Below are 12,854 nucleotides of genomic sequence, written 5' to 3' on the forward strand. Positions count from 1 at the left end.
ATTCTCTTGCCGCGATGTCTCTTTGAGTGTTTATTTTATGGTTTTTTATCCTCGTACTAGTTTTATTTGTGATGTAGGTTCTTTTGCTTAAAGGTTGAGACAGTTCTCTGAGGCGGAGCCTTCGAGAAACCGATTGAGGACAAAGCCGCTTTTTTCAAAAACACACGCATAGACTTTTAATAAAACTAGGACGAGGATAAAGAAACATAAAATAAACACTCAAAGACACAACACGACAAGAGACGCACTTAGGGCTAGGATGGTATTAACAGTATGCGAGTCCGGGCTGACCACGACTGTGAGGGCGCATAGTAGTCTCGACGCGAAGAAGCGGAGACAGGATGACAAGAGAAGTGTCGGTCTCAGCAAAGGCCGTGGTTTTGGACCATTGACCGGCGACCAGAGCGCGGCAGTTCTGGCTTGGAGAGGGAAAACAGGCTGCTTGGCGGCATGAGCAGATCACAGCAGCATTCTGGCCAGGCAGCTGGGCGTAGAACTCGGGCCCGTAGCCCGACTGCTCTCTTTTTGCCCACGGGCGCAGAAGCTCGCCGGCCTCGGGCAGCGGTTCACGATAGGCTGGAGTGGCGACGCAAAGCAACGGGTTGGCAGGAGGCCCCGGTTGTGTGAAGTCCAGGTGGCTCGGGTCCGGAACCCGACTGCCTGTCTTCAACTCCCGGTGCGGTGGCCGAACTTCTCCTGGCGTTGCAAGAATTGACCACGCATAAACAGTGTATATTATTTGTAATCGTTGTGTGTCAATGAAAAGACAGTTATTCACAGATACGAGATATTTTGAAAATATTAGGGGAATGAGTTAAACCGATTACATTATTGTTCAGCAAAGCCCTTTCCCTTTTGGGTTATTTGTTTCCCGCATTCGAAAATTTCATCGGACCGTTCTGCTTAGATATAGAGACCGCCAGTTTCTTTCAGGACCATTTGTTTCTAAATGTAAACGCAGTCACGGTCGTTATACCACCCCGTTCGTTTCAGTACTAATTTATAGTGGGCACAATTTTGTCCTAAAGCACCAATATTATCCCCAGTGCACCAGCGCCTGATTACCGCAAGTATGTCTCCATTGGCACGTATACCCCTGGCTATTCGTTCACTTCAACATACATGCTGTAGTCATAATGGGAGCAGCGCGAACAAGGCGACGACGGAGTGAAATCACACTGGACGGGCGCGAGGACAGCGCTCGTGCTGTGTCATTTCACTCCGTCGGCGTCTTGTTCACGCTGTTCTTAATATGAATGTATACCAACTCGCCCAACTTCCACAATATATGCTGTACACTGCAAAACAATTCGTCTTACTTTTCACCGTAAATAAAGAACGGTCATTTCTGTAGAACGGACAGCTGTAACAGAGACCGTAGAACAAGATACGAGTGTTTTTTTATCTAGAAAATGGAAGACTCTGTATGCTGAATCTGTACTATAACCGTTAAAGTACAGGTACTTACATAATTGAGAAAACGAAACACCTTGTATGCTGAACCTGTTCTCTAACCGTTAAAATACAGGTGCTTCCCGTATTCAGAAAACGAAAGACTGTATGCTGAATCTGCAATATATCCGTTAACGTACAGGTGCTCCCCGCATTTCGTCTTGCAGGGCATATCTATTGCTTGGATAATGTACCATTGGAGACAAAATTGCCCAGGACGCGCGAGAGTCAACCAAATTTTATTGGTGCGCTGTTAGATGGGATCAGCCGCGCTAACATCTGCATTCGGAATGTTCATACGTGACCCACTTTTTCCAGCGGTCTCGACGCCGAGATGCAATTTGGTCGAGGCTCGCACTTCCAGGGTACTTTTATCCACGATAGTACGCACCCTTTAATGCCAATGTCATGAAGGCAGCTCATAGCCAAAGCAGCAGGTCACCAGTGAGTTACCTGTCTTGCCAACACACTGAAATAGCAGAGATGATAAAATACGTTGCACTTTGTAATATGTATGCATTGCGTAGCAAATATACAAAAAGGTACAAATGGTCAGTCCTCAAGTTCCTTAGATCACAAGAAGCAAATTTTTTTTTTCAGTCACTCGTCTTGCACTTTTTCCTGGTAAAAATTGCTCTTATCCCCAAACGCCTTGCAAGGATAAAGTTGCTGTTGTTAGGAGAAACAAACAATATTCGTGAATTTCCATCCTAAATAAGGTGGCAAAAAAGGATATCACGGAACACAAAAAAGCAGTACCTTCTGTGTTAGAAAAACAAATATACGTAGACCAACGTTGTTGGAACAAGGGATGTTGCTGTAGCTGACATTTCGAGATGGGTGCTTGTCATCAGGGTAGCAAATGATTTGCTTGGAATGTTTTTTGTGCATAGCTCACTGACCCCTAGCCTGAGGACGAGAAGCTGATGCACATATTAGGTCAAGAGAAGCCAAAGTGTTAAAAAAAAGGCAGGAAGGGTGCGCTTTGCAGTGGTGATTGTGATGGAGCGGGTATGAGTACTGCTGTCATTTCTCGCAAACAGTAGGGGTGACCAAAACAGAAAACGACATACACATGTAAGCAGTCATTAATCCTGATGACATAATCTTCCCAGAAGTCAAAATAGGTATTACACAGTTTTCACATTTGGAAAAAGGCAAGGAGGAATTAAGGAAAATAAATATTGTATCATGATTCATCTAGTTATCAGTGTAAATGGTAAATGAAGGCACATTATGAGTAGATATTTTGTTGAAAGCCGATGCAGAAAATATATAGACCAAATATTAAAAAACTTGGACAATAAAATTAAAGAGGATATCACATAAAACAGTAAAGAACAGCTTCTGCAAAAGATGGGATGGGCAATATGATAAGCAGGTGCAAGATTGCGAAACGTTGAGCGCTGTTTATATTCATGCTGCTGTTAACGGCTTCATGTTTCTGTTTTCCTGTCGAACCTTTGTCTTACTTGAACAAGGAAATGGGTCATTTTTTAAACAAGTCTAACTTTAAATGCTGTTCAAAGCTACAGCATTACTATAATGAAAGAAAATATTATAAGCAGTTATACTGGATGGGAAATTATTCAGCAGTAATATCCACCGGTGTAATTTCAAATGTTAATGGTCTAAATTGACCTTAGTTCATAGCAAACCATTAGCTGGTCTTTTATCAACACAGATGCCTACACCCTATATATGTTGGCTGGAGCGCTAACTAACTACATCATACTTATTGCCACAACGAAAGTGAAGTTTGGTAAAAATGGGAAAAAGAAACAAACAGAATTCGACAACACTGATTCAAGTCATCCGGAAAAGTTGCTAAAATTCTTGTGCCCTCACGCCCCGATATACACACAATTATGCAGCACACTGACTACCATGGTGTCGATCATGCTATTTTAACACTAGGCATCAAGTCAGGAGGATTAGGGGATCAGAGGGCACAATTCCTTTTGTTATAACATCAAAGGTGCTTTGCATTTCAGCTCCTGCGCATAGTGTGATGGCGAGGTCGCAACAAGGCAGCCGCTAAATATGTTTGACAATTTGCGTGAGCTACAAGGTAAGAAGCTTTTCACAGAAGGGTGGGGGGCATATTGTCGCCGCTCATGGTCACGAGATGAAAGCAATCCTAGTTCAAGGAGCCCATGTTTCCTATCCGTAGTAAATTCGGTTGTTAGTTGTCGGTGCCCCGCCCCCCTTCGTGCAAAAATACAACGACAAATTAATGATCTCTTTAGTACGAAGCTGAGTGTAAAAATTCTTATACTTATAGACATCTAGAAAACCTACGTATGTCAACAAGTTCAGAGTACTTGTTTTGCGCAAACTACCAATGATGTATCTGTCATTACTTGCTTGAAGTACATAAGTATGAATTAGAGCAACACATGAGGTAATACACACAACTTTTTGAATAATGTAGTGGTCATTGTGATTGATGTCTTTGCCAGGGTACTTCAATACTTTCCATCTGGTCATCAAACTTAGGCTAACGCTATGGGAAGCCTTCATATAGCGCCCGCAGTGGATGCACCGCGGCTCTGGCGCACGTAGAACTTGGACTGGACCAGGCGCCGATCGGACGGCACACTCGTAATGTGCGTACGCTCGGTATTGCGCAACGGTCGACTGCCGGTATCGACGTGGGAATGTTGTCGACACAACGCGCAAATCGCCGCCCAGTTCCTGTGCCATGTTCAGAATTCTAAACAAAAATAATTTAGAAAGAAATACAACTCCTTTTTTTATTTACGTATTCAAGTGCGTTCGCAACAGCAGCTTAATTCACAATTGAAACTGTACACATTCACTACTCCATCGTTATAAACCGATTACGGAGCCTCTTTACAACACACTTTTATGTAATTAGGCGTGAAAAAAACAAACAAACCTGCGTTTCAAAGTAACAAAGCTAACCAGCTTATTAACTAACCAAACAAATAGGTAATTACTAAACGGATAGAACTAACCAACTGATTGCTAACCTAATCACAAAACTACTATTTAACTAGCATACCTTACTAACAAATTTTGAAACTTCATTAACAAATTAAACCCAGTGACAAGTAACGTAACAAACTACAGTAATGAGCCAACTAAACCAATAAATTATTTACACAATAATAAGTAATACACCTAACTTACAAGTACCGCTGCTAACAAAACTAATTCACTAGTGAAACTAAGAAGTCTAAGCAACTGAATAATTAAGATATGTAACTGAAATAAAACATTGTTCACAAATAACGTATCTAATGATATAATTCGACACGTATAATTGTCTTGCTAACTAATCAACTAATAAGTAGCATACTGAACTAGTTAGTCAAAGATAACTGTCTTGTCCAACTAACTAGACAAAGTGAACATACAGACATCCGAACGAAACAGTTTCTTTAAGGAAGGATACAAGGGGGAGGGGGGGTGACATTAAGCTTATAACGTTTCCATGTATAATTTCAACAAGAAAGCATCGCACAATAAATTATTTTCCGGAAGTTGCCAGTGCATGTTCACTTAATACAAGGGGAAGGGGGGGTGACATTACGCTTATAACGTTGCCTTGTATAATTTAAACAAAAAAGCATCGCACAATAAATTATTTTGCGAAATTTCCCATTGCACGTTCTCTTCATAAACGCGCAGAAATAAATGTAGGAGAGGCGCCTTTCATTGCGAACGACACACATGATCACGCAGCCCGGCCACCTGGTGGGGCCGACTGTTCATCTTGTATTTACGTCAGCGCCTCCGATATCACCTTTTGCCCCTTCAAGAAAGCTTAGAAGTTTATGCCCAGTTTCACGACCAGTATTGAAGGACCCCGCTTCGCTCTTACACCCGCGACTGTGTAGAGCATTAAGGCTGTGGCTGCCTATACTGAAACTTGCATTAAGGGCGACTTCCTAGTTACGACCGTCAAGCCTAGAAATGCCAAGGAGCCTGCTGCCAAAAGGTTACGAGAGAGAGATAACTTATTTTGAGAACGCAGAGCAGTCAGCCTCACATATCATGTACACTGGCCTTTTTGCCAAGCTTTGTTAAAAGCCAGGCTCGAGAAGTGGTCATTTTGGATGCGCTCGGCAGACGGCAATGAACCTCTGCGTGTTCTTTACAGCGAAGACGCCCTAACATTTGGTTCTGTTCCTATTCTAAGTGTTGTAACATAACGCGTGGTATTGCCTCGTCGCAAGGCTCCTGAAGCGTACCCTTTGCGTCCTTGGTATCGAAAATGGGTGCCTCATAAGCCACAAGCAGTGAATGAGTATCCGCAAAACACGAGTCTGCAACGACACAGGTCTTTTTCGGTCCATGTAACAATTTAGACCTCATTCACAGAGCAGTCAAACACACCATCTAGTCACCATCACGCAAATGGCGTACGTCATCACACAATGTTTTCTCGCTGTTTTCTTCTCGGAAATGGGACACCAGCGACATTAAGAGCAGCGACCAACGTTTTGCCTCATTTGCGGACTTCTTCACTTGACTCTTTGCCTGCTTGTCTATTATAGCATCTACGCAGTCGCGCTTAGCCATGCTGGGAGGTTTGCCGAGGTTGTCCATATACCCAGTGTGCAATGTTGTCTATTGGAGGGCATAGCCAGGGAATAAATTGTTCAGTATTGCCATATATAGAGTGGCACATATTCGCTGGCAAATTCAAAATAGGCCTCGTGCGTACAAATGGCAAGACACCAGTCAACAAACAGCCACCGCGACTGGTGGAAGAAAAAACAATGCTTCGCTTTAATATATACGTACAAAATACAAGCCTTACACAAAAGGAAAATTACAGCGACATCAAGTAGTTTGCCATATATATTTATTGGCACGATCAATCATTACAAGACAATCACAAGTCATTTAAACATGGCCGGGTAACAATTATTACACCACATTTACCTTGTCGCTTGAACGAGATATAGACGATCGCAAGGAAACCTTTGTTCAGCGTCACTCATTTCTGCCAGTACTTACTTATGTGGCTTAAACCTGAGCGGTAAGAAGCACGATCGAGAAGAAGCTAGCAACTGTGCAACAAGTTATGAAAAAAAACAAGTTTAAACAATAGGAACAGGAATTCGACGCCGTAATCTGGAGAGCAAATAGGTGCATACATTATTGTAGTCTATAATACCAAGAAATACTTAAAAGGAAGAGGTCCGGACACCGACCAAAAATGGTTTAAAAGAGTTATTTACGTTTCGGCTCCCCCACGGGAGCCTTGTTCACAATGAAAGAAGCGGCAGAGCTGGCGCCCCTTTTTATGTGCGTCTCAAAACATGATTAAGGCACCTGGCATACATGGGCGGCAGAATGCCTTAGTTGCGATTAAGAGTGTGCGCCGTGGTTTGGATGATTAGGGACTCAAGATAACGACGCGAAGAATGATTTCGCTCCTTCGCACTGGGACAAACTGGGACTGGGAGAAAAAACTGGAGTGAGAAAAACTGGGAGAAATCTCGTGTGATTGCGAAGCAGCGAAATCATTCTTCGCGTCTTTATCTTGAGTCCCTAATCATCCAAACCACGGCGCACACTCTTAATCGCAACGAAGGCAATCTGCCGTCCATGTATGCCAGGTGCCTTAATCATGTTTTGAAACGCACATAAAAAGGGGCGCCAGCTCTGCCGCTTCTATCATTGTGAACAAGGCTCCCGTGGGGGAGCCGAAACGTAAATAACTCTTTTAAACCATTTTTGGTCGGTGTCCGGACCTCTTCCTTTTAAGTATGCATCATCCCGACCAGACGGGCTTCCGTCATACTCTCAACTTAATACCAAGAAATGTTCAAGGGGCACTTACCACGAAAATGAATGCAAAAACATTGCGACCACCACGATATCATCATCATCATCAGCCTGGTTACGCCCACTGCAGGGCAAAGGCCTCTCCGATATTTCTCCAACAACCCCGGTCATGTACTAATTGTGGCCACGCCGTCCCTGCAAACTTCTTAATCTCATCCGCCCACCTAACTTTCTGCATCCCCCTGCTACGCTTCCATTTCCTTGGGATACAGTCCGTAACCCTTAATGACCATCGGTTATCTTCCCTCCTCATTACATGTCCTGCCCATGCCCATTTCTTTTTCTTGATTTCAACTAAGATGTCATTAACTAGCGTTTGTTCCCTGACCCAATTTGCTCTTTTCTTATCCCTTAACGTTACACCTATCATTCTTCTTTCCATAGCTCGTTGCGTCGTCCTCAATTTGAGTAGAACTCTTTTCGCAAGCCTCCCGGTTTCTGCCCCGTAGGTGAGTACTGGTAAGACACAGCTGTTATATACTTTTCTCTTGAGGGATAACGGCAACCTGCTGTTCATGATCTGAGAATGCCTGCCAAACGCCCCCCAGCCCATTCTTATTCTCCTAATTATTTCCGTCTCATGATCCGGATCCGCCGTCACTACCTGCCCTAAGTAGATGTATTCCCTTACCACTTCCAGTGCCTCGCTGCCTATTGTAAATTGCTGTTGTCTTCCGAGACTGTTAAACATTACTTTAGTTTTCTGCAGATTAATTTTTAGACCCACTCTTCTGCTTTGCCTCTCCAGGTCAGTGAGCATGCATTGCAATTGGTCCCCTGAGTTACTAAGAAAGCCAATATCATCAGCGAATCGCAAGTTACTAAGGTACTCTCCACTACCTTTTATCCCCAATTCTTCCCAATCCAGGTCTCTGAATACCTCCTGTAAAGATGCTGTGAATAGCATTGGAGAGATCGTATCTCCCTGCCTGACGCCTTTCTTTATTATGATTTTGTTGCTTGCTTTATGGAGGACTATGGTGGCTGTGGAACCGCTATAGATCTCTTTCAGTATTTTTACATACGGCTCGTCTACACCCTGATTCCGTAATGCCTCCATGACTGCTGAGGTTTCAACAGAATCAAACGCTTTCTCGTAATCAATTAAAGCTATAGATAAGGGTTGGTTATATTCCGCACATTTCTCAATTACCTGATTGATAGTGTGAATATGATCTATTGTTGAGTAGCCTTTACGGAATCCTGCCTGGTCCTTTGCTTGACAGAAGTCTAAGGTGTTCCTGATTCTATTTGCGATTACCTCAGTAAATAGTTTGTAGGCAACGGACAGAAAGCTGATCGGTCTATAATTTTTCATGTCTTTGGAGTCTCCTTTCTTATGAATTAGGATTATGTTAGCGTTTTTCCAAGATTCCGGTACGCTCGAGGTCATGAGGCATTGCGTATACAGGGTGGCAAGTTTCTCTAGAACAATCTGTCCACCATCCTTCAACAAATCTGCTGTTACCTGATCCTCCCCAGCTGCCTTCCCCCTTTGCATATCTCCCAAGGCTTTCTTTACTTCTTCCGGCGTTACCTTTGGGAATTCGAATTCCTCTATACTATTTTCCCTTCCATTATCGTCGTGGGTGCCACTGGTACTGTATAAATCTCTATAGAACTCCTCAGCCACTTGAACTATCTCATCCATATTAGTAATGATATTGCCGGCTTTGTCTCTTAAAGCATACATCTGATTCTTGCCGATTCCTAGTTTCTTCTTCACTGTTTTTAGGCTTCCTCCGTTCCTGAGAGCATGTTCAATTCTATCCATATTATACTTCCTTATGTCAGCTGTTTTACGCTTGTTGATTAACTTCGAAAGTTCTGCCAGTTCTATTCTAGCTGTAGGGTTAGAGGCTTTCATACATTGGCGTTTCTTGAACAGATCTTTCGTCTCCTGCGATAGTTTGCTGGTATGCTGCTTAATGGAGTTACCACCGACTTCCATTGCACACTCCTTAATGATGCCCACAAAATTGTCGTTCATTGTTTCAACACTAAGGTCCTCTTCCTCAGTTACAGCTGAATACCTGTTCTGTAGTTTGATCTGGAATTCTTCTATTTTCCCTCTTACCGCCAACTCATTATTCGGCTTCTTATGTACTAGTTTCTTCCGTTCCCTCCTCAGGTCTAGGCTAATTCGAGTTCTTACCATCCTGTAGTCACTGCAGCACACTTTGCCGAGCACGTCCACATCTTGTATGATGCCAGGGTTAGCGCAGAGTATGAAGTCTATTTCATTTCTAGTCTCGCCGTTCGGGCTCCTCCACGTCCACTTTCGGCTATCCCGCTTGCGGAAGAAGGTATTCATTATCCTCATATTATTCTGTTCCGCAAACTCTACTAATAACTCTCCCCTGCTATTCCTAGCGCCTATGCCATAATCCCCCACTGCCTTGTCTCCAGCCTGCTTCTTGCCTACCTTGGCATTAAAGTCGCCCATTAGTATAGTGTATTTAGTTTTCCCTCTACCCATCGCCGATTCCACGTCTTCATAGAAGCTTTCGACTTCCTGGTCATCATGACTGGATGTAGGGGCGTAGACTTGTAGAATCTTCAGTTTGTACCTCTTAAGTTTCACAAGACTTGCCACCCTCTCGTTAATGCTATAGAATTCATGTATGTTACCAGCTATATTCTTATTAATCAGGAATCCGACTCCTAGTTCTCTTCTCTCCGCTAAGCCCCTGTAGCACAGGACGTGCCCGCTTTTTAGCACTGTATATGCTTCTTTTGGCCTCCTTTTGGTGGCCAAAAGAACCACCACGATATAATTAGCCATTTTGCCACAACACAAGGCAGTGGGTTCGAATGCTATAATTACCTGTTTCTTAATTCACTGTGGCTTAATTAACTTCGCCTGAATTAATACCACAGGTCGGGTGTTCCACTTCCACCAAAGGCCGAAGGTTCAGCCCTCACGAATGGTCGCGGGTTCAAGTGCCCTAATTAACTATATATTAATTAGCTGTGCTTTAGTGACGTTCTTAACTAACATAGAAGGCCGTGGGTATGACTCGAACCAGAGGTCGAGCGTTCGTAACCTTATAGCCTTTCTTGACAGGAAAGACAGAGAGAGAAGTCTACCTCAGCTAGTGCGCTCTACTCGGCTACTCTGCACATGGAAGAGGGAAGGGGAGTGAAAGTACTGGCATGGGTGATGATAAGAAAAGCTCTGATTGCTTACGTATATTAGACATCGGCACTACTATAGCTGCCTATGTAGCTTGGTGCCCTGCAGAAACTTCAATACCCCTTCATTTGCACGCATTGAAGTTGCAGTGACAGGCCATGGGCCGAGGAAAGCGTCCTCCGACAGTGGTTGCCTGCCAACGCTGGCTGGGGAACTTCCCACCATCCTTCTCTCCAGCATATAAGCTGGGCATTTTTGCAATATGTGTTCCACCGTTTCAGGCGTCTGGCAGTGTCCACAATCAGGGCTGTTGGACTGGCCGATGAGACCTGCGTAGCGACTGGTGAGAACAACGCCCAGAGGAATCCTATGTAGCAATGACGTTTTGCTCCACGTAACCTCCGTAACCGTAAACAACACCAAAAGTCGTGGGTTTGACTCCCACGAACGGTTGTGAACTCGTAGCCGTAAATGGATTGAATGTCGTTGGTTAAATTCCCACTAAAAGTTGGGGATTCGTAGCCTGTCTGCATCCTTGTGTTGTCAAGCCGACACTGACAACGCAAGACGTTCCACCTCGCGGGTAATTTAACGCTATGGCAATAATAATTTATGAAGGTTTGCACATCTTTGCGCAGACATCAACATTTGCGCAATAATAAAAGCAGATTGTGAAATTTTAGTCGCAAAAAATACCATTACCCTATTTTCACTAAGTAGTGACGGTGAAGAAGCAGCCACACTGGGAATGAGGAAACTAGCGCTTTAATGGAGAACGTGTGCCCTTAAAAAAAAGGCTGTACTCAAAGAACGGCGACAGCGGCGAACACAATCAGCGATCGTCGAAAATTTGATCTCCCGGTTAAGCGCATCGGCTTTTATTAATGAGCCATCGAAGGTTCGAGAGTAATTGCTGGAGCCCGCGTGTCTTCCAGAAAGTTCTAGACAATTCGCGTCGCACATGCAATTAGATTACACAAGCTTCGGTGACAAAAGACATCAGCAAGAATCATCCATAACATCCGAGAAACTTCCGATATATGCGGGCATGTCCTGCACCGAGCGATAACATTTTAGAGCGCAGCTCTTTGGCGTCCGTTCCTGGGTTTCGCGTCGTCGTCGGCGTTGTCGTCGTCCTCGTAACCAGCTCCGCCCCCCTTTCATCCCCCCAGCGCTAGCAGCGACCGACTGATACCGCTGGATGCCGCTGACGCTGCTAGAGTCAAGATAACGTGACTGCATAGAACACCGTCGCCGCCATGCAGAAAGAGGAGGAAAGGGTCCCCCCCCCCTGTTCTTGTGTGGCGGATAGGGTGCTCTTCAGTTGCCGACGCGCCGGTTATTTCACGTAGGCCCCGGCACGTCGACGAATACGTGACTACCTTCCCACGGCTAGACGTGGTTCTTAGCGCTGCGGAAGCGAGGGTATCATATTGTTTGTGTCGTCATCGGCGGCGTTGTCCCTGAAACCAACTCCGCAGCTGGGGTTGACTCACTATCGGCGTCAGCGGCATCAGTCAGTCGCTGCTATCTCTTCCCTCCTCCCTTTATCGTGTTGTCCGCTTGCTGCGCGCGCTTCTGCCCCCATCGTTTGCCGCTGGGTGTACACGCCGCCCCCATCCCCCCTCTTCCTGCGAGTCTCCGGTTGTCAAAGCGCCGGCTCGAACTTAATTCCTTTCTTCGCTCCTCCTCCAATGCAACCCCTGTGCGGTGGCAATCAGAGAGCCAGATCGGTGGCGGCGGATCTGTATATGTGCACCGCCCGAGCCGAAATTGCCGCTGCCGTTCGCCCTGTGCGGTGGCAATCAGAGAGCCAGATCGGTGGCTGTGATAGCGCATACATGTGTTGCTCGATTTCTTTGCCTCAATCTATCGAAAAGGTGAAACAGCTTATTTGCTGCGCTCAAATTTTGCATTAGGAAGTAACGTAATCGTCGGTAATTTTTTTAGACAGTAAAAAGTGGCCACCCGAAAAAGATACGCATGTACACGTGTCATTATGATGCAAGCCTTAGTGGGGGACTCATGAAAAATTTTGACCACCCCGGACCCTCTGACGTGCACCCAGCGAACAGGGCCGTTTCGCAGTTGGCCACTATTGAAATGCGACCTCCGTCGGTATTTGCTCGCGCAACCTTGTGCACATCAGTTCAACGCCCCAGCCCATCAAAGCGTTTTCCGATTGTCTCTTGTGTAGCGGATTAGGTAGCGAGAGCACAAGGGGGTAGACGCTGATCCAAGGGACATAAATGTAACACTCTGACTATAAAATTTTCGTGCAGTGGATGTCATCTGACGTGATACAGAATCACTGCAGATGTCTCATAGAGGCTTTCTTAATATTCTGACGATAACCGGGGTGGCAATGCCTATAAATGTGACACTTCTAAAAATAAAAAGTGATGTGTCTAATTTACCTTATTTAGCGCAGGAACGACCA

The sequence above is a fragment of the Dermacentor albipictus genome, chromosome 1 (assembly GCF_038994185.2).
Source record: "Dermacentor albipictus isolate Rhodes 1998 colony chromosome 1, USDA_Dalb.pri_finalv2, whole genome shotgun sequence".
NCBI lineage: Eukaryota > Metazoa > Arthropoda > Arachnida > Ixodida > Ixodidae > Dermacentor > Dermacentor albipictus.